General features: G+C 43.0%; 1 protein-coding gene across 29 annotated transcripts in view; it reads right to left on the bottom strand.

The window, feature by feature from the left end:
- MAGI1 (membrane associated guanylate kinase, WW and PDZ domain containing 1) overlaps positions 1–22069 on the bottom strand; it is a 482542-nt gene that overhangs the window by 459808 nt on the left and 665 nt on the right. The gene's annotated exons all lie outside the window — the stretch shown is intronic.

Below are 22069 nucleotides of genomic sequence, written 5' to 3' on the forward strand. Positions count from 1 at the left end.
TATCCAGCATTGTCAGAGCACATTTAAGCCAGAAGGAGCCTGGCATATTTAAGCCACAGGAGTCTTCTCTACGCTAGGCCTCCTGCCAATTGCTAATGCCACTGGGAAGTTCTTGCTCAAATTCCCTAGCATAGACAGGGCCTGAAAGTGAAGTGAACTGGACTCATTCATCTCCGAGTGCTGCTCAACCAAATGATGGATGACAATTTAAACAGATCAACAGTGGTAACTACTCAACTGCTGGTCACTTTAGCAGAGCCACTAATTACTTCAGCGCTGTACGTGAAGCTTGAATATTTCAATTTTTAATCACCTAACTTGATCCCTGCACAAAATGTCCAGGAATCCCAATAATACGTAGGCACTTGTAGCTTTTTAATCACCAAATTTGTCTGGGTTATGAATGATCCTTGAAGAAAAAATTCACAGTAACCCATCTTCAGATATTCCTTCATGTGCACTTATTGACCCTGTGGTAAGTTCTCCGCTGATAAGGGTTACATGTGCTCTGCACGCAATCCCCAGCTCCAGGAGGTAAATTATATGATAACCTCATCCTTCATTTAAAATTTTAAAAGTTTCTTACCCTCTTGGTAATGGAGAAAAGCTTGAAAAGAATTTAAGGGTACTTTAAAGGCTTCAAAACCAAAAGGCAATTAAAAAGAACCCATATTTATTTATTTAAAATTTCCTGGCTTTTAAATCAGTCTCATGATTTCTGAATGCTTGGGCTTGGTAATACAGACTGTTTGTAGAGTATATAAATTAGCATTTAAAAAGATGTTTTTAACTCAAGGTAAGCAATAGTACAGATATGCTCCCAGACTTGGCATTTTCAAACCTCCCCTGAGGTTTAGCTTAATGAACTTAAGCAGACCCTAAATCTCAGCTAAATGCATAAAGCAGCATTCTACTCCAGAAAAATACAGCCGTGAGTTTCACATAAGCTATTCTATATCCTTGGGGAGGGGGGTCATTAAGTCTGCCGCATGCTTTCAGATACTGTTAAAACGTGGTTCATTCCCAGCTTCACTGCAGGCTAAACTACGTTCTAAGAAGATTGCTGTATTGCAACTGGTTCCCTTGACGCAGTAAGATCAACTACATGGGCAGCCATAATGTTTTATTTCATGAATTGTTACGAAACTGGGGGGCGGGAGAGGAAAGGTCAGTCTCATCTCTCCCTGTTAAATAAAAGGAGTACTTGTGGCATCTTAGAGACTAACCAATTTATTTGAGCATAAGCTTTCGTGAGCTACAGCTCACTTCATCGGATGCATACTGTGGAAAGTACAGAAGATCTTTTTATACAACAAAGCATGAAAAAATACCTCCCCCACCCCACTCTCCTGCTGGTAATAGCTTATGTAAAGTGATCACTTTCCTTACAATGTGTATGATAATCAAGTTGGGCCATTTCCAGCACAAATCCAGGGTTTAACAAGAATGTCGGGAGGGTGCGGGGGGGAGGTGTAGGAAAAAACAAGGGGAAATAGGTTACCTTGCATAATGACTTAGCCACTCCCAGTCTCTATTCAAGCCTAAGTTAATTCTATCCAATTTGCAAATGAATTCCAATTCAACAGTTTCTCGCTGGAGTCTGGATTTGAAGTTTTTTTGTTGTAATATAGCAACTTTCAGGTTTGTAATCGCGTGACCAGAGAGATTGAAGTGTTCTCCGACTGGTTTATGAATGTTATAATTCTTGACATCTGATTTGTGTCCATTTATTCTTTTACGTAGAGACTGTCCAGTTTGACCAATGTACATGGCAGAGGGGCATTGCTGGCACATGATGGCATAGATCACATTGGCGGATGTGCAGGTGAACGAGCCTCTGATAGCGTGGCTGATGTGATTAGGCCCTATGATGGTGTCCCCTGAATAGATATGTGGGCACAGTTGGCAACAGGCTTTGTTGCAAGGATAGGTTCCTGGGTTAGTGGTTCTGTGGTGTGGTATGTGGTTGCTGGTGAGTATTTGCTTCAGGTTGGGGGGCTGTCTGTAGGCAAGGACTGGCCTGTCTCCCAAGATCTGTGAGAGTGTTGGGTCATCCTTCAGGATAGGTTGTAGATCCTTAATGATGCGTTGGAGGGGTTTTAGTTGGGGGCTGAAGGTGACGGCTAGTGGCGTTCTGTTATTTTCTTTGTTAGGCCTGTCCTGTAGTAGGTGACTTCTGGGAACTCTTCTGGCTCGATCAATCTGTTTCTTTAGATAAGCTATTACCAGCAGGAGAGTGGGGTGGGAGGAGGTATTTTTTCATGCTTTGTGTGTATAAAAAGATCTTCTACACTTTCCACAGTATGCATCCAATGAAGTGAGCTGTAGCTCACGAAAGCTTATGCTCAAATAAATTGGTTAGCCTCTAAGGTGCCACAAGTACTCCTTTTCTTTTTGCGAATACAGACTAACACGGCTGTCACCCTGAAACCTGTTAAATAAGGTTGTTCTGTGATCCCATCACAATGGGTTACAACGATCACAGGCAGCAGGACTGGTGAGCAAGTCAGGGTTTAGGGGCTTTGGATTGACTATCTACTTGAGAAGCTGAAGAAAGGAAATGCTATTCCGACAAGTGAGATGTTTACTCAAGATCTAGATAGGCGAGATTCAAAAACTGAATAAATAAAAGCCGACAACAGGGCCCCAAGAACAGACTACCACTTTGCACACACAGGTTAGATGTTACGGTAAAATCCTGGCCCTAATGAAATCAATGGCAAAACTCACATCAGCTACAATGGGGCCAGAATTTCACCCTAAGGATTTATCAGATACATTGGTTTTCTAACGTGTTCAAAACATGTATCTTAGAAACTCCAAAGCAGGGATCCCCCAGATTAGTGTGTGGTGGTTCCATCGCACTTCCATATTTATTATTTCATTACCTGGGACCCACAATAGCAGTACCTAGAGATCCCAACCCAGGACCAGGGACCCATGGATCTTGTGCAGTCCCTACACAAGAGAACCTTCAATGCAGGCTTATGACAAGTCATAGCAGGGAGCTAAAACAGGAAAGGGGAAAGGGCACCATAAAATTTACAATAAAACGAGTGTATTTTTGCACACCAAACAGAAGTCTCAGTTCTCCGCCTACCTAGCCATTGTCAGGTGGCAGTACTCGGCAGGGTTTTGGAAATAGCCCATAGAATTCTACTGCAGGAACAGAATTTTCTATTAAGTTCAGTAGGTCTGTTCAAAAACCTATGGAAAGTTTTCAATTTCTATTACATTCCCCAGGAACTTTCCATAAAGGGGGACGGAGGGAGAACGGGGTGTCTGGGGCAGAGGGAAGAATCTGCAGCTAGCTGAAAGATTGCTTTATAAAATTGAACTAAACATCTTCCAAGAACAAGATTCTAACCATACAGTTGATACACCACTGCAGTTAACGCTGGAAAAATAAATACTGTATTCCCAGCCCAAGGGAAGACACCATGATGGCCGCCACCAATACAGATCAGGTTATAACAAATGAGAGAAAAACATCAGGCACAGAGATACAGAAGGAGAACGAAGAATCACTCACCGTGACAAGCTAGTCAAGTAGCCAACATTGTTATGTTTCGACTGCTTCCTCCGGGAACAAAAAGGGACTAATGTACAAGAGTCACTATTGTCATAGTTATTGTATTGTTATGGAGTAAACAATGGTTATGGTGTGTCATATTTCCTGATGTAATAGCACCTGTTCTGCAGTCCTTAGACTAACCCTGGATATCTGTATTTCTCTCAGCTACTTTGCTGTGATCTATATCCACTTTTTGTTCAGCAGACAAAAAAGAGTGGCTCGTTTCACTTTAGCTTAAGCCACACTACATGTCTCTATGCAGGGTTCTGTGGATTCCTGGCTCGGCCACAGGCTTCTCGGTCAAGTCACTTAACCTCTGTGCCTCATTTCCCCCCCCCCCATGTAAAAGACAGGGATAACATCACCTCCCTTCTTTCAGCCATTGTCTTGTCTATTTAGATCCCACAGAACCTCAGAATTATGAACACAAGAGTTATGAACTCACCAGTCAACCACACACCTCATTTACAAATCAGGCAGTAGCAGACACACACAGAGTAAATAGCACTGTGTTCAACAAACTACTAAAACAATATAAAAGGGAAAGCAGCATTTTTCTTCTGGATAGTAAAGTTTCAAAGCTGTGTGAAGTCAACGTTCAGTTGTAAACTTTTGAAAGAACACACTCAATGTTTTGTTCAGATGTACGAACATTTCAGAGCTACGAACAACCTCCGTTCTCGAGGGGTCCATAACTCTGAGGTTCTACCGTAGTGAGCTCTCAGTTCAAGGATTGATTCTTACTACGTGTACGCACAGTACCTCACACAAGGGGGTCTCGCTGCTCCTGTAATACAAATTTAACCCTGCCTGCCGTAGAACATCCAGTATGATTTCACCCCCTTTTCATTCCCACACCACAACCCTTTAAAAAAAAAAAAAAAAAAAAAACAAGAAACACACATACCCATCACACCACACACAGCTGTTACAATTTAACTTTCATCTAAGTTTGCCATTACATAACTACACTTAACTTTATGGCCTCTAAAATTCCAGAGACTTGTGTGTATAGTGAAGTTAGTTACCGGTCAAAAGATCACGTTTATAGGTGTGCTCTCTTACCAGTAACAACTCACAAGAATCATAAAAAGGTCTCATTAACAGTTGCCTGATAGCACCAGTGAGAAAGAGAAAGAATCTGAAACTCGTCTTAATCAGCAAGCAGCACCATGCCACATAACTCTGCTTACAATGTCAGGTGCATTTAAAGGACTGAAGTCCAACACGTGTGCAGCCCTTTCACAAGTCACGTGATCCTTTCGATTACCTACAGGCTAATTGTTATGAAAGCTGTTTTGCCAAGAGAATCCCGCATGCAAGTACAGTATTGAAATGTCTTTAAAGGACCAGGGACCACTCAAGTCTCAATATAAAGTAACATGGGTGTAAACCTGTGGTTCTCAACCTATTTTCCATTGTGGGCCACAGCCGCATCCACACAATATATATACACACTACCTGTCTGGCCCTAAGGAGGTCTCACAGGCCACAGCTGTGTGCTGACTGGGCTGTGGGTAGAGAACCACTGGTACAAACTCTTGCTTGCTCATAAGGGTATTTGATTTCCTTGCATTTTTTAAATAATGCTTCAACTTCAGGGTGGCCCACTTCTGCCATTGATTGTGGATCTTGTGATATTTTGTCGCCCTCAAAACCCCCAACTCTTGGAGTCCTATCAACATCTCACCCTTCCTTCCAAAAGTCTCTAGCACTCATTGCCGCAGAAAAAAAGTTTGAAAACCTGAATCCTAAAGGCTCAAACACTGAATAAAAAGAACTCAATTTACTATTTTTATAATCTCATGGGGAAGGTTGGGGGGGGGGGGGAAGGGTCAGACTCATGATTACTGAGTATTTGGGATAGGCACGTCTACTCCTGGATTCTACGTATGGTCCATACTATAGTCGCCCTGCATTACCAACACCTTTGCAGCACCACTAAGGGGTCCCTAGCATAGGCAAGGCTCCCATGAGTACCGGGAGTCTTAAAGCCGCGTCTTGTAACCCTGCTCAGAGCAGTTCCGTGCCTCTCACACACATACTTACAGAAACCAAAGCAAGGGAGAAAGTTACTAGGATTTAGCACTCCAAGCTCCGTATCTATTATAGAAAGATTCTACAGTGTCACAAGAGGTTCACAAGGCTCATATTTTATATCCGCTCCAATAATCCCTAAATTAGGCAAGAAGACAATACCGTTTCTACATACAAGTAAATGATCATTATCCACAGAAGGAGAAGAAAAAAAGTTCAGGCTTTTAGAGAGTTCCGTTAATAATATAGCACTTGGGAGGTGTTGGGGAGAAGGGGCAGGGGGCGGGACTGCTAATCAATAAGTTTGTATGCACTCTTATTATACAAGTTTGACGTCTCTGCACAAAAATCTAATTTGTAGTCCTTGCAAGTTTTTTTTTTTTTTTTTTTTACATGGGTAAGAGTCAACTTGACATGGAAAAATAAAAGAACTAATTCAATTTTAAAAGTAAAACAATTAGGCATTCACAAGCCAAATGTGTAGCTTTTAATCTCTTGTACCCTAAGAATTACATTGCTGTCCTGCTGCAAAGAATCAGTGCAAATTAACAAGGTATTTCATATTAGTCTCTTCAGTGTTCAAGCTGAACAAGAAAATAAAATCTCTGGTTGAGAAAAGAGAAGCATATATATTTGACCCATATCCCCAGATCTCAAGGATCTCTCAGGAGTAATGGTCTCAAGTTGCAGTGGGGGAGGTTTAGATTGGATATTAGGAAAAACTTTTTCACTAAGAGGGTGGTGAAACACTGGAATGCGTTACCTAGGGAGGTGGTTGAATCTCCTTCCTTAGAGGTTTTTAAGGTCAGGCTTGACAAAGCCCTGGCTGGGATGATTTAACTGGGAATTGGTCCTGCTTCGAGCAGGGGGTTGGACTAGATGACCTTCTGGGGTCCCTTCCAACCCTGATATTCTATGATTCTATGATCTCCAAAAAGTTCTTTGGGAAAGGAAAAGGGCAGAGGAAAACAAAAATGAGGAACTCACACGTCTTGGATTATGTAGCGGACGGATAAACTTGAAACAGAGCTGTCACACAAGTAGCATTCTCCCAACCCAGCAAATAGGAATTCTCAACAGCAACACATTACCAAGAGGAGTTTCTGCTGAGGCCGACAACAGCTCCAAATATGGACAAGCCATCTATTTATCTAACACAGCTCCTGACATGCTATTTTACAGCGGCATAGTGCTGAAAATCCCCTTGGCTGCACATACAGTATGCAGAGGGGAGAGCTGTGGACATTCCCTGCTCGATGTCACATGTGGGCTGTCTTCATATCCATCTCTGCTTCTGCAAAGCCATCCTTTGTAGTTACGTTTGGCCCATTCTGCTAAAGTGTGTGAAATAGCACCTCAGCAGTCACAGCCCCAATCCCACTCCCTCTCAAGTCAATGGCAAAACTCCCACTGGATTACAGCAGGCACACCCCAATCCTGCTCCACGATACAATAACTCTTCTTGCCAAATCCTTACGGCGGGTGTGGATAAGTAGGAGAGCTCATTCTGTAACAGCTTATACGGCTACAGTTTCATTTTACACACAGTATAAAGCATGATATTCATAGCAAAATAATCAGATTTACAGCTTATCTATAGAAATACACACACTCATTTAGCATGCCTGCATTGAGCAATAAGCCCAGTTCGCCTGGATTGTTAGGGTTCAGAGGGGCTGTCCTAATGACATTCATTAGAACTGTGTCCTTGTTTCCTGTAGAGCCAAAAATGAGACCCTCCAGCAACTTCTGTCCACCTTCACAGGGCTCCTTGCCCTTCCACTGTGGCTGCCTCTTCTGATTCCATCTCCGTATCAGACTAAAATTAGCAGCAGGAAGGCTAGGTAAGTGAGTCAGGGATTTCAGGAGTCTGGAAGATATATCCCTCTCCTCTACTCCAATGCTTCTAGGAAACTACTCCATTACCTGCCACCCAGTCATATGTCCTTCTGCGAGCCATTCGTTTCCTACCACTGCACTCCCAGTTAACTGCTCCTCTCCAGTTATGACCTGCTGCAACGTCCTTCACCATCCTACAAAACCATCTCAAGTTCCTTAACCCCATCAAGGGCAATTTACCCCAAGGAAAGTTACACATACGCTCACTCTTCTCCCCTCAATCCCTCACAATCTCAAGAAGGATCTCAGTGGGGAGGGCGTTCTGAAATCTGGGCACTCATCTCTCTCTCGCTCACTTTATTGGGGGGTATACCTACACCCAAAGGTTTAGATGTTGGATATTTTACATACTCGTAAATTTGCACCTGTGACCATTTAAGGCTAGCAGCTATACTAACGTAGAAGCAGAAGTTGAAAAGCAATGTCATGTAAAGTACAAGTCACTATTTGTTTGGGGAGGTAGGGGATTTTGGAGGGGAAGAAAGGGATTTATTTTAAATAATATTTTCTTTTCATAAATGTCTACGTTAAATATCCAAAGCAGACTTAAAAAAAAAAAAAAAAAAAGAGTCACTTGCATTAAGGAAATAAAGAAACTTCAAAAGTGATAGTAAAATGCTAAGCTGAAGATTCCAAAATTGTGGGAGAATAATCCAAACCACTGTACGCTTTTGTCAAGTGCTAGCAAACCATGGAAAACTGATCATTTCTTCCTATACATTACAACTGTATGTGCTTCTGTTCTGACTAAAGCCAGGTTTCAAATAAAAGGGCTGGCATGAATGTGTGTGTCAAAGTGTATGAAGACCGTACATTTAGCATGATCTTCTCATCCTACAGTGAGCTGTATTACTTGGTTTAATGGACTAGCCTCCATCACGTCTAACAAAAATTTTAACTACGGAGCTTTTTTAAAAATTGTGACAAGCCATCTCAAACTAGGAACTGTTTTCAGTCAAACAACGAGTCTGTGAAAATGTAACCAAGAAAGCCAGGATCTGCAGGAAAAACTGATTTGGTTTCTTTTAAAACAAAAAAAAGAAAACTACTAAATGCAACTTTCAAAGACTGGTGGTTAAGAATATTTGCATTATTACTAACACAAAGCAGAAGAAAGAAGTCGTTTCAGAGCAGAAGCTGACAAAGGCAGAGTCAGGAACTAGCACAGAGAATGTTGCCGAAAAATTCTGAAAAATGTTGCTGAAAAATTCAGGAAGCCATTTAAAGTGTCAATGCATAGAGGATAGATGGCGTGTCTGACCTTTAGAGACTGAAGGACGGATCTGGCTGAAAATATCCCAGCTGCCCTGAGCCATGCAACTCCCAGAAGTCTGTGAAGGATGTTCCCCACCTAGCCTGCCCATAAATATAAAACCATACCAGCTCAGCAGCAGACAACTACCAAGGTCATTTGGAAGTAGAGAACTCATGCCCATCCCCCCCAACCTTCCACCATTCTCAAGGCAGGTTGTTTCTTCCCCTCCTGGTCAGAGGCTGCCAATCACGTAGGCGCTACTGCAGAGCTCAGATTGTCTTCGCTCATTTGTGGCCATGAGTTAATGAGGTGCAGACAAAATCGGTGTGTTCATATTTAGACCAGGAGTATTTAGAAACAGCAGTGCTTGCCTCCACTCAGTGGAGCCCTGCAGGGGAACCACGAGACTCCAGACACCAAGCGTTGCTAAAATGCCACGTTTGGATAGCAAGAAACTCCCGAAGCCTAGAGAAGCACCTAATGCTTCTTCCCAAAAAGAAAAAAAAATAACAGCCGATCCAGATTCTCCGTTCTTGGGAAGGGATAGCCTAACCCAGCACGCAACACCTGAAAGAGCTGGCACAGGGTTTCCCTCACATACCAGGGACTAGTCGCCAAGGCTGAAGAGCTGAGCAGTATTTCCATGCTGCAACAGCCGCAGAAACTCCTCACATCCTAGGTGGGGTTTTCCATCGGTGGAATTAATACACCTCTCCGAGAGGAGGTAGCTAAGTCAATGGAAGACTAGCCACCTCTACAGTGGAGGTTAGGTCAACCTAACCACATGGCACAGGACATGACATTTGTCACAGCCCTGAGTGACGTAGGTAGGTCAATAAGTTTTAGTTGTAGATCAGGCCTGAAACAAAGTGAAAGCCAAGCCATCAAGTTTGGGGAACGTTTGCGGGGGAGAGGAAAAGGGATGAGGATTGCTTACACTGATGTTTCTGCGTATGCAGTAGCTGGTCTCACATGTGCAGTGATGCTGGGTGTTCGAAGCCCTGAAAGCTATTGCTGTACACCTGAGGCTACTAGCAGCAGGCCAAAGGGCACATGCAACATTTTCACATGACGCGCTGGTGGCAAATCGATTCCAGTATCCATGGTGCCGGTGGCCACTGAACACAACTTCTGGCTAGCAACAAAAGACACAATTAAAGAAACGGCAGGCATGAACTCAGAGCGAATGCAGTATATCCCTACCCAGAGACAGCATGTGCACGCCTAAAAGAAACCCCCTTCTCCACACATGTATTGGAGTATCTACTTTCTAAGCATTGGCCACTGAAGTTACAGCACCCTAGGTAAAGTGAACTTTCTCCATTTCTTAATTTTGCTTCTGCAAATTCATGGAGCTTGCTCACGCAGGCCAGATTTCTCCACATTTTCACCTGAGAGACCCGAACCATTTAGCTCTGAATATGAGAGCTGAGAATTTCCTTTAACATATGCGTCTCAAATGTAGGAGCTTCCAGCAAACCAGAAGAAGCATAAAACTACCTCTATATCTTAAGGAATGAGTTAAAACAAACATACCCTCCATCTGGAAGAAAGCAGAGCATGTGTCAATAATAAGAGAACTAACTTATTTGACAAGAACCATTTTAAAATCTTGACTTCTTAACTGATTTACAGATTTAGATTAGGCTATGGGACATGTTCATTCTCCTCCCTCCCCCAACCCGCCATATGGCTGAGCCGCAGAATACAATACAATTGAATGCTGATTTCATGCAAGTTAGAATAAAAGGTCCTCAGTTTATCACTATTCTATCCAACTGATGCAAATGTTGCCTCTATTTAGGCCAGGTGCACGTTAGCCTGAATGAGACCTTCTGAGGGACAATTTTATTTCCTTTACATCAGAGTTCAATATTTTAAACTGAATTAAGGCTGCAGATATGTATCCAGAAGTTAATACATTACAACATTGTAATTTTTTTAAAAAAATAAATAAATAAGCAAACAAAAAGACAGGAAATTCAATGTTAAGAGTTTCTCTTAAAATTGTGTCGTGTCAGGAAAAACCATTGAAATGCAGCATGGCAGTGCACAGGTCACATACCCTAAACAATCCCCACCCCCTTCTTTGTAAGGCGGACATGTCAAGACTGGGAAGATGAATGGCCACCTGACAGCTAGTAGTTGACCTGTTAACTATGGACACCTTAGCTCTGCAGCAGCTCCAGGTGACATTCTGGCTCAGAAGGTCTAACCTGGTCATTCCCACCTTCTAGACAGGAAAAAATGGAGTGTGCTCTGCCCACAGCCCTGTCACCGCATGTATCACAACTGTCAAACTACATCCATTCTGTCCACGCTGAGGTCTTGTATTATTAAATCACAGTCTTAACGAAGACACTGGATTTATGGCTTATTACAACAATCTGTAACCCACTAACTCCCCCTTTTTTGCCCTATGCCTGTAGCAGTGTTAACTGGCCACTTCACCTTGAATGGTCTCCTACAATACCTGGTTTCAGAGTAGCAGCCGTGTTAGTCTGTATCCGCAAAAAGAAAAGGAGTACTTGTGGCACCTAACAAATTTGTTTGAGCATAAGCTTTCGTGAGCTACAGCTCACTTCATCGGATACATGTAGTGGAAAATACCGTGGGGAGATTTTATATACACAGAAAACATGAAACAATGGGTGTTACCATACACACCGTAACAAGAGTGATCAGGTAAGGTGAGCTATTACCAGCAGGAGAGGGGGGGGAAAAAAAAAACCCAAAAAACACACACACACACACACACACACACACCTTTTGTAGTGATAATCAAGTGATATCACCTTTTGTAGTGATAACCATTTCCAGCAGTTGACAAGAACGTGTGAGGAATGGGGAGGGGAGGGGGGACACATGGGGAAATAGTTTTACTTTGTGTAATGACACATCCACTCCCACCCTGGAAATCCTGGATGCCCCATCATCTCAGGCATTGGCACCCTGACAGCAGGATTGTCTGGCTATGTAGACTCCCTCCTCAGGTCCTATGCTACCAGCACTCCTAGCTATCTTCGAGACACCACTGACTTCCTGAGGAAACTACAGTCCATTGGTGATCTTCCTGAAAACACCATCCTGGCCACTACGGATGTAGAAGCCCTCTGCACCAACATTCCACACAAAGATGGACTACAAGCCGTCAGGAACAGTCTCCCCGATAATGTCACGGCAAACCTGGTGGCTGAACTTTGTGACTTTGTCCTCACCCATAACTATTTCACATTTGGGGACAATGTGTACCTTCAAATCAGCGGCACTGCTATGGGTACCCGCATGGCCCCACAGTATGCCAACATTTTTATGGCTGACTTAGAACAACGCTTCCTCAGCTCTCGTCCCCTGATGCCCCTACTCTACTTGTGCTATATTGATGACATCTTCATCATCTGGACCCACGGAAAAGAAGCCCTTGAGGAATTCCACCATGATTTCAACAATTTCCATCCCACCATCAACCTCAGCCTGGACCAGTCCACACAAGAGATCCACTTCCTGGACACAACGATGCTAATAAGCGATGGTCACATAAACACCACCCTATACTGGAAACCTACTGACCGCTATGTTTACCTGCATGCCTCCAGCTTTCACCCTGACCACACCACACGATCCATTGTCTACAGCCAAGCTCTACGATACAACTGCATTTGCTCCAACTCCTCAGACAAACATCTACAAGATCTCTAATCAAGCATTCTTACAACTACAATACCCACCTGCTGAAGTGAAGAAACAGATTGATAGAGCCAGAAGAGTACCCAGAAGTCACCTACTACAGGACAAGCCCAACAAAGAAAATAACAGAACGCCACTAGCTGTCACCTTCAGCCCCCAACTAAAACCCCTCCAACGCATCATCAAGGATCTACAACCTATCCTGAAGGACGACCCATCACACTCACAGATCTTGGAGACAGGCCAGTCCTTGCTTACAGACAGCCCCCCAACCTGAAGCAAATACTCACCAGCAACCACACACCACACAACAGAACCACTAACCCAGGAACCTATCCTTGCAACAAAGCCCATTGCCATCTGTGTCCACATATCTATTCAGGGGACACCATCATAGGGCCTAATCACATCAGCCACGCTATCAGAGGCTCGTTCACCTGCACATCTACCAAGGTGATATATGCCATCATGTGCCAGCCATGCCCCCTGCCATGTACACTGGCCAAACCGGACAGTCTCTACGCAAAAGAATAAATAGACACAAATCAGACGTCAAGAATTATAACATTCAAAAACCAGTGGGAGAACACTTCAATCTCTCTGGTCACTCGATTACAGACCTAAAAGTGGCAATTTGTCAATCAAAAAAAACTTCAAAAAGAGACTCCAAGGAGAGACTGCTGAATTGGAATTAATTTGCAAACTGGACACCATTAACTTAGGCTTGAATAAAGACTGGGAGTGGATGGGTTGTTACACAAAGTAAAACTATTTCCCCATGTTTATTTCCACCATCCCCTGCCACTGTTCCTCACATGTTCTTGTCAACTGCTGGAAATGTCCTAACTTGCAAAAGGTTGTTATTTTTTCCCCCTCTCTCTTGCTGGTAATAGCTCACCTTACCTGATCACTCTCGTTACAGTGTGTATGGTAACACCCATTGTTTCATGTTCTCTGTGTATATAAAATCTCCCCACTGTATTTTCCACTGAATGCATCTGATGAAGTGGACTGTAGCTCATGAAAGCTTTGCTCAAAGAAATTTGTTAGTCTCCAAGGTGCCACAAGTCCTCCTTTTCTTTCTACAATATCTGCCAACTACTTATGCTGAACAATCTGTCCCACCTTGCATTTAGCTGTGACACCAGAGCACCTTTCCCAGCCCTAAAGAAGAGCTCAAAAACTTCTCTTTCCCCACAGAATTTCGTCCAATAAGAGACATTACTTCAAGCAAATAGTCTATCATAAGTCATGTCTATTACAGTACTACATAGGGGATGAGAATCCAACCCCACCATTCTAGGCACTGTACAAACACAGCATGAGACAATCCCTGCCCCAAAGAGCTGACAATCATTCCGAAGAGACAAGCAGGCACTCGGGGGGAGGGGAACACCGAAGCAGAAAAATCAATGCAGTGGTGGCAAATTAGTAATTTAAATCGTTTCAATGGGGTTATGTTAAAAGGGGATTAGCTAGATGAAGAGACAAAGGGAGAGAGAGAGCTGGAGACCAGGAGGAAAGGGGTGAGAGGGCCTGGAGCATACAGCCAATCTGCACAAGGGCAAGAAGTGAGAACTACAGAAAGGAGTCTGAGGACACCAGTAGTGTTCTTTGATCCCTGGTTAAAGTGGTTTCAGAGTAACAGCCGTGTTAGTCTGTATTCGCAAAAAGAAAAGGAGGACTTGTGGCACCTTATAGACTAACCAATTTATTTGAGCTTAAAATGCTTTCTCTAGCTGCTCCTATCTCTGTGAAAGGCAGCACAACCCAGAGCAGGGGCAGATGATAGTATCTAATCATAATATTTACACAAGACGTCACTGGCTCCCTGTGACACAGGTAAATATTAACCCTGTTTCACATCTGGAAAAGCAGTCAGAGAGAGTTTAAAGGGACTTGAATGGGAGTCTAGTATCGGGCTGTGAAAAAACGAGGCTGTAACCCTTGCTCTGCCACCGATTCACCGTGTAGCCTCGGACACCCGATAAACTCTAAATCCTCAATTTTCCCACCTGTAGAACGGAGTTAATACAAGCCTGACTCTCAAGGAGTTCAAGTTGTGAAGCTTAATTCATGTAAAACACTATGTGATCCTTGGAAAAAAGGTATCCTAAGGGCACTGCAGCATTATTAAGGCTACACTGGATATGTCTACACTTGCAGTTAGACATCCCCAGCTGGCCCACGCCTGCTGACTCGGACTCACACTGCTTAATGGCAGCGTAGATGTTAAGGCCTGGGCAGCTCCAGCCCAAGCACATACACTACGATTAAGCAGTCCTTTAGCCCAAGCCAGCTGGCACGGGCCAGCCGCAGGTGTCTAATTGCAGTGCAGATGCATCCTCAGTGTTACAGAGTTGGAAGAAGACCTAAGGAGATCCTGATTCCAGTGTTCTGCTCAGCCCAGTAAACGACACTGCCCTCCCCAGCATAGGTGTTCAGGCCCATGCTCACAGCTGGTAAATTCCATTGGCTCTCTAACAGAGGATGTTCTTGGCCAGCAAACCACCAAGTTTGCTGGGCTGAAGTCTAATAAATAGTTTGCGAAATCTGCTGGAAACTGAAGCAGGCCCCAAACATTACCAAAACTCCAAGTAACCACCACCCTATTCTTTCCCAAGCTAATCCTACGCACGGGGTCTATTCATAGCCTCTATCATAAAATAAGTTTGGACTTTGTATACCAAGATTTCCGAGATCTATAGTCTACCACTGAAAAAAGAAGGAAGTGTTTTTCAAAGTTCGTTATCAGTGCCACATCTTGGGAATGGCTTGGCAAACGCACCTTAAATTTGGCCAAAAAGTTACCCTTCAGCAGAAGTGCTTCAAATTTGGTACGTGTGCCCTAAGGACCTTGTTTTGAGGAACTGGGTGGAGAAGTGCATATGGATGTGATCAAACCAGGTCTGAGAACGGATGCAACTTCAAGTATGACAAGATTAGCACCCAATCACACATATCCCTACATTTTATCCCTTTAGCAATAAGACACTCACGTTTTGGCCATCAAACTTGCTGAATGGAGTCCTTAAAGTTATTAAAGAGTTATACAGCAGGTGAATTTCATGTTTCACATTTAGCAGATTAGCAACTCAGACCTGAAGCACTTTTGCCATAAAGTAAAAATTCAGTTTAAAAAATCCACTAGAACTGTGTTAATATCTTATCATTGCAATAATTTTGAAACATTGCTTGTAATTATGCTATAATTGTGGTTTAAATGTACTGCAATACAACAGCCCATAAAGAGAGCCTAGAGTCTCATCACATAATGGGCTGAAAGATTCAATTTACTGTGAAAAACAATCCAATTTTTTTTACATTAAAGGCTCATATTAACTCTTTAAAATGTTAATAATGGCAGGGCTGTTAAATTAAGACTGTGACTGAATAACTCTGAGACGCTAACCACTCTTGGTAGAGGAGGACATAAAGGTATCTGCATGGATGCATAGCTAATCATTTTGCCACAAGTAGGGTCAATTTTCACATTCTAAATCCTAACAAATGCTTACAGTGTATAAGCTTGATTGTGGTAAAAACCTGATCCTCACGACAATGATACTTTAATATACAACAGTCTATGTTTCATGTGTGCTAAGAGCAGTAATATTTTAGATGCACAGAATTTCTGAACAACTCACGGACAGGGACTGCATCTTCACCGATTTGATGCTTGGCTAGCAGCTAGCACATTGTGGGTATTATTGCAGTATAAATGGTGAACATAATCTCTAAATCCAAAATAGATGCAGACCTCAAAAATGCCAGTATGAAATTTTTGATCAGTACAAATTTATGTTGTTATCCGTACTTCAGATTCTATTATCTAAACGTTAAGGATGTGGGTCAAACTGGAAATGCACAGGGAATTGTCAACGTGGTTTTGTTTGATATTTTTGTTAAGTGTTGAAACAAAACAAAAAACACAATCCTTTATTAGAACCAAAAGGAGAGATCACGTGACATACCAAGGAAGTAAATTCTTAATAGCAGCAAGAGTTTTATAAACTCATTTGCATTTACCTAAACCAGGAAGATGGGAGTCCAAAATAAACATGGGATGCAAATATTTTTACATTTCACAGAACTGTGCATCAGTGTCCGAATTTGATCAGTTTTAGTGCCAGCCATGGGTTCTGTAACCTACCTATCACATGTTTAACGTTACCTATTAACCAACCTGGCACCCTGCTTTCCCAGCCTATGTAAAACTACTGGACACGAATTCATAGAGACATCAATTATTTTTATATTTGTTGATGTTTTACATGAAAAATAATTAGAAGATACCACATCCCCCACGGGCCCCTTTCAGGGAAATGATGTTAGAATATACGCTCATGCAGAAAACTTTTAAAGGGGCTGTTTTATTCACATGAATAGATTCCAACACTTCATGGCAGGTCAGATGTAATTAATGCCAGTGCTCCATAGAAACGGACTGTCACTCACCATGTTTTAGAATTTCTCCCAGGGTCAAGGTAAGGTTTTAAAAAGAAACAAACATACATGACAGCAGATGATAAACCATAGTCACTACCATTTGGAAATGAATGTTTGCCCTTGTTTGCCTTATACTTGACTTTAAAAAAAAAAAAAAAAAATCCCCTTCCTCCTCCATACTGACTTCAGAGTAACCCAAAAACATCACTCATGTAAACTGATCCTCATGTACCATAACTTCAGCCGGTAGTAGTAAAGAAAAAAATTAAAAACAATTTTTTAAAAAAAAAGTGCACTGAGGTCTTAGTTTTCTTCAACAACCTTTTCATTTATAGTGACCAGGAGAACTTGTACAACTTGACTTATGCCATCTAATCAAAGAGTTTAAAAAAAAATCTGACTAATCTTGAACTAGCCCCCAATCTCTGTATTTCACGAAAAAACAAAGACGAAAAAGACATCCTGTTTTAAATGAAAGGCACACAACTGATCTGTTATGGAGAAGTTGTTAACTTGTCCATTGTCAAGAACAGCATGTTAAACCCCTGTTTTTTGTTGTGCCAGGCTCTCTCAATCAGGATACAACAACAAGAGAGAAAAATGTTAAAAAAAAAAAACATTCTGTCAAGTATTGTCTATTTATCCAATGGATAAAATTGTAAGTTTATTGCAGGAAGCTACAATATTAAGCATGGACAGATCAAGATATTATGTTAATTCAAGTCTTACACTATCAAATGTGTGATATTAAAATCAATGGGAGAAAGCAGGGCCGGTTCTAGGATTTTTGCCGCCCCAAGCAAAAAAAATGTTGGCTGCCCCCACTTTTTTTTTTAATGCCCCCCCCCACCCCTGGCTCTGCCCTAACTCTGCCCCTTCCCAACCTCTTCCCCAAATCCCCGGCCCCGCCTCCTCCCCCGAGCGTGCCGCATTTCCCCCCCCAACATTGCTTCCTGCGGCTCCCCCCCCCCCGCACCCCTCCGCCCTAGCTCAACTCCGCTCTGCCTGCTCCCCTGAACACGCCTCCGCTCCATTTCTCCCCCCTCCTTCTCAGGCGAGGGAGAGGCAGAGCGTTCAGGGGAGCAGGCGGAGCGGAGGTGAGCGAGGGTGGGGAGTGCAGGAAGTAACGGGGGGGGGGGGGGGGAGGCAGGGGAACCACTTCCCGCCCCAGCTCACCTCCACTCCACCACCACCACCTCCCAAGAGCACGCCGCCGCTCGGCTTCTCCTCCCTCCTCCCAGGCTTGCTGCGCGAAACAGTTGTTTCGCGTGCGGCAAGCCTGGGAGGGAGGGAGGGAGAAGCGGAGCGGTGGTGGGGCGCTCAGGGGAGCGGGCGGAGGCGGAGCGGAGGTGAGCTGGGGCGGCGGGGGAACATTTCTAGGGGCGGCATGGCCTGCGCTGGAATGCCACCCCTAGAAATGTGCCACCCCAAGCACCTGCTTGTTTTGCTGGTGCCTAGAGCCGGCCCTGGGAGAAGGAGAGAAAAGGGGGGGTGAGGTAATATCTTTTATTGGATCAACTTCTGTTGGTAACAGAGATAATCTTTCGAGCTCACCCAGAGCTCTTCTTCCGGAGAAGTAGCATCAGGTTTGCACTCTACTTAGATGAAATTAAGTGGTCCATACAACTATATTTATTAATTCAAGTAGAACTGATCATCAATTTGTTTGAAACTGAAACAACAGAAAGGAAAAGTGGTCAGTTTTAAAAACACTACACCTCAGACTTAAAACATTTTCCATTGTTTTGATTTTTCACTTTTACCTTTACTGGCCTAACTCTGACAGCACTGAAAGGTATTAAGTCAAGTTTCAGGGGCCCTTTTTCTCCCAAAGCAAAAGATTATAAAATTATGCTTTTAACAAGTAATACAAAAAAAAAAGCACCTATGGGGTAAAGCTGTTCACTTATTCCACATTAAAAGGACAAGGGAAATTAAAGCACACATAAATCCCATATGAACAGTTACTTCTATTAACCCTTATAAACAGTTACTCCAATTAGCTATATTCTCATGTGCCCCACCAATCACCATAGTATCCAAGTGCCCATTCAAACTGAATACTCACTACAGAAAAGAAATATAATTAAAGAAAGCAAGCATTTGCATTTTGAATTGTTATCCTATAAAGCTTGGTTTTAATGATGAAGAGTGTGTTTAACCTATAAAACCTTGATTTCACAGTTGTTTTTTGTTTGTGTGTTTGTTTTAACTGCAAGATCAAATCAGTTATTTTCTCTGTTCAAGCCTGCAGATGACTGACTTATTTATAGTAAACTTCCTGTTTTTCCAGCTTTGTAAATGTCCTACAAAGCAGACAAGCCAATAAAGTATGTAAGTTTCCAGTTTAAGTTTGTCACAAAACTTCAGCATCAGTTCAGCAGGCACTAAGGACTCGGGAGGAGGGAGGGGAAATGGAATCAGACAGTTAAAACATGTTTACACTCCTTCACTTAACACTATTTTGCAGCATGTTTTAGTAACATGCAACTCTTGCTGAATATGATCACTTAAAATTACATTAAAAGGGAAACTGCTACAGGAAACTGACATAGAAATCATGCATTTTAAATAGGCTTGGAAGGAGTAGATTTTTATCAGTAAAGGTTGGTAAACATCCATTTCACCATACAGACACAAACCAATGACATTTTATTTCCATCAATAACAGACATTTACAGAAAGGCATAGAAAGAAAAATGCTGCTTGAGAAGTTACTGGAGTTTGATGTAGGGATATTTACTTTGTGTATTTTGACATGTGATGTTGATAATTTGTGTTTTAAAGCTTTATAAAGCTTTAACTTTTTGCATCTCAGTGTCTACAGTCATTAACTATTGTCCAATTCCCCTCCGCCCCATTGCCTGACACTCCCCCATATTTTCTTGCAACTGTGAAAATTTAAATAAATAAAATTTGGTAAAAAAATAATGCTTAAAACCCATAATTCTGCACAACTTATTATTGTGATTATCAAAACAAGTAGTTCTTATGTAAAATCTTAAAATCACATTTACATTTCTTTATGTTTATTTATTCTGTGCATTTCACTCAGCCAGGAAAATGAAAATCAGTTTCACATTGTTCATAGTCAATTTCACTTCCATGTTTTCAGTGCCTAGGTCTGTGTGTTACAAATACAGCAGGAGAAAGAAAACAATTGCTCCCACTACAGTTGGGAAAAAAAAATGGGGGGTGGGTGGGAGGGAAGGGGGACATTTCTATTGATTTTAGGTTTTATAAGTTATCTTGCTCTGATATTTCTTTATGTAACATGTGGGGCAATTTTGAACTGACATGCCATTTTTAAAAGGAAGCAGACGTTTTTTACAGTGACAACTCAAGATTACACATTATTACATAAACGTACCACATGGAACAGACACTACCCTTCCTATAATTTCCTCTGACAATGGAAGTGTGAATAATGTCCTTAGAACAAGTGCATAGAACCTACAAAACTAGCTTTTAATAGGGCTAAGCAGACAGAAGTTCAGAGGAGAGCTCTGCTGATTTACAAGAAGGGCATCAGCCAAACAACAAAAACAAGATTAATTCTCTTTTGGGTCAAGTAAATAGGTTGTTGCCTGCACATCAACTACACAAAACATCGCTGCATTTGCCAAACACAGCAAATCCCTCCACTTTGGGATGTGTACATGTTTGTGCAGTAATAAACTTTCCCCTAAAGAGTCTACTGAATTATCCTAACAGAACTTCCCTTCCTGCCTCCATTTATAGATGACTCTGGTGTGCTAGGCCACCATGCAAACCTACAGGTGTTCCAACAGAATCTTGTTTATTTCAAAATCCTGGGTATACAAATAACCTTAACAGCTGCTGCAACAAGTCCCACACTGGAAACTACAACCCTATTATCTAGGCCTGCTGTGCTGACCTGTTAAATGTGAAGCGGCCTTTGCACATGGGAAGACTCTTGCTTTTGTCTTCCATTGCCTCATTTGAGAGCTATATCTCATACAATCCCTTCACCTCCCTTCCGCATGGCTCAAAGTGATGCAGAAATGACCTACTGCTAAGAGTGAAGGCAAGGCCAAACTAACCATTCCAAGGGGGAAGATAGTTACATCTTTTCCCTTCCTCGTGGGCACTCCATGCCAACCCTTTGACAAGCTAAGGAAGGGAGCTGCCAATCACATGCTTCTAGCAAGACTAACAAGTCTATCCAGCAGTGCAACCAAATGCTACAAGTCTATGGGATGCATCCCTGCTGCAGGAGTAAATCTGTCAGGAAATTCCTCCGGGTCCAGTGAAATGAAATATTTGTTTTGTTCCCTAATAGAATTAGCTAGCAGATCCAAGCATTTCACTCCACAAAAGGCTAAGCCTCCAGAACTGCCTGTAGCTAGAGGTTTCAGGACACTTTAAAGAATGTCTTAAGGGAATTGCTCATTGTGCTCAAGGCAGGCCAGACTTGAAGGCAGTAAAACTTAAAAGATTTATTTCCCCATGAAAGCAGGGCTCTGAATGCACAGGGAAACCTAAATGACGCCCAATTACAGGCTTTGCCTCGAAGAGAGCAAGGTGTTCCAAAGGTCATGTTCTGACCCTTGATGACAGATAAAAATGAACCATTTGTATGCCAACCATTAAACCACACCAATGAGCTGCGCCTGCCTGGCGTTTTCCATTTGATCTCTGTGATCAAACACTGCCCCAAGAAGGGAGAGAGAGGGGCTGGTCACCTTGGTTGCATGTTCTGATGATGGGGGGGGGGGGGGAGGAAGAAGCACAACTCCGGTGCAAACATTTCATCACCGTCTGAAGTCCGCGTTTTGCCACTCAGCAAGCCTGGCAGAGGGAGAGACCCAGGGTTTGCCACTGGCCCCAGCCGGACTCTATGCCAGGTTAACCCGGGGGGTGCGGATCTGCGCTCGCGAAGCCGGAGAGAGCCCAACGCTTCCCCGGCGGCGTTGAAGCCGTGCCCCCGCCCATGCTGGACCCAGCCTCCCCTCCGGTCCGCACGCTGCCCCCCCCGGCCACTGCGCGCCCGGAGCCGGCCGGGAGAGGGGCCGCTCAGCCGGCAGGTGGAAAGCCCAGAAGTTAGGTCCCGCTTGGAAAAACTTCACACACACACCCCCCAGCAAACCCAGGGGAAGGAGGAGAGGCAGGGGGAGTTAGTGGCCCAGCCAGAGCAATGACACCGG

Source organism: Lepidochelys kempii, chromosome 7, assembly GCF_965140285.1.
Source record: "Lepidochelys kempii isolate rLepKem1 chromosome 7, rLepKem1.hap1, whole genome shotgun sequence".
Classification (NCBI taxonomy): Eukaryota; Metazoa; Chordata; order Testudines; family Cheloniidae; genus Lepidochelys; species Lepidochelys kempii.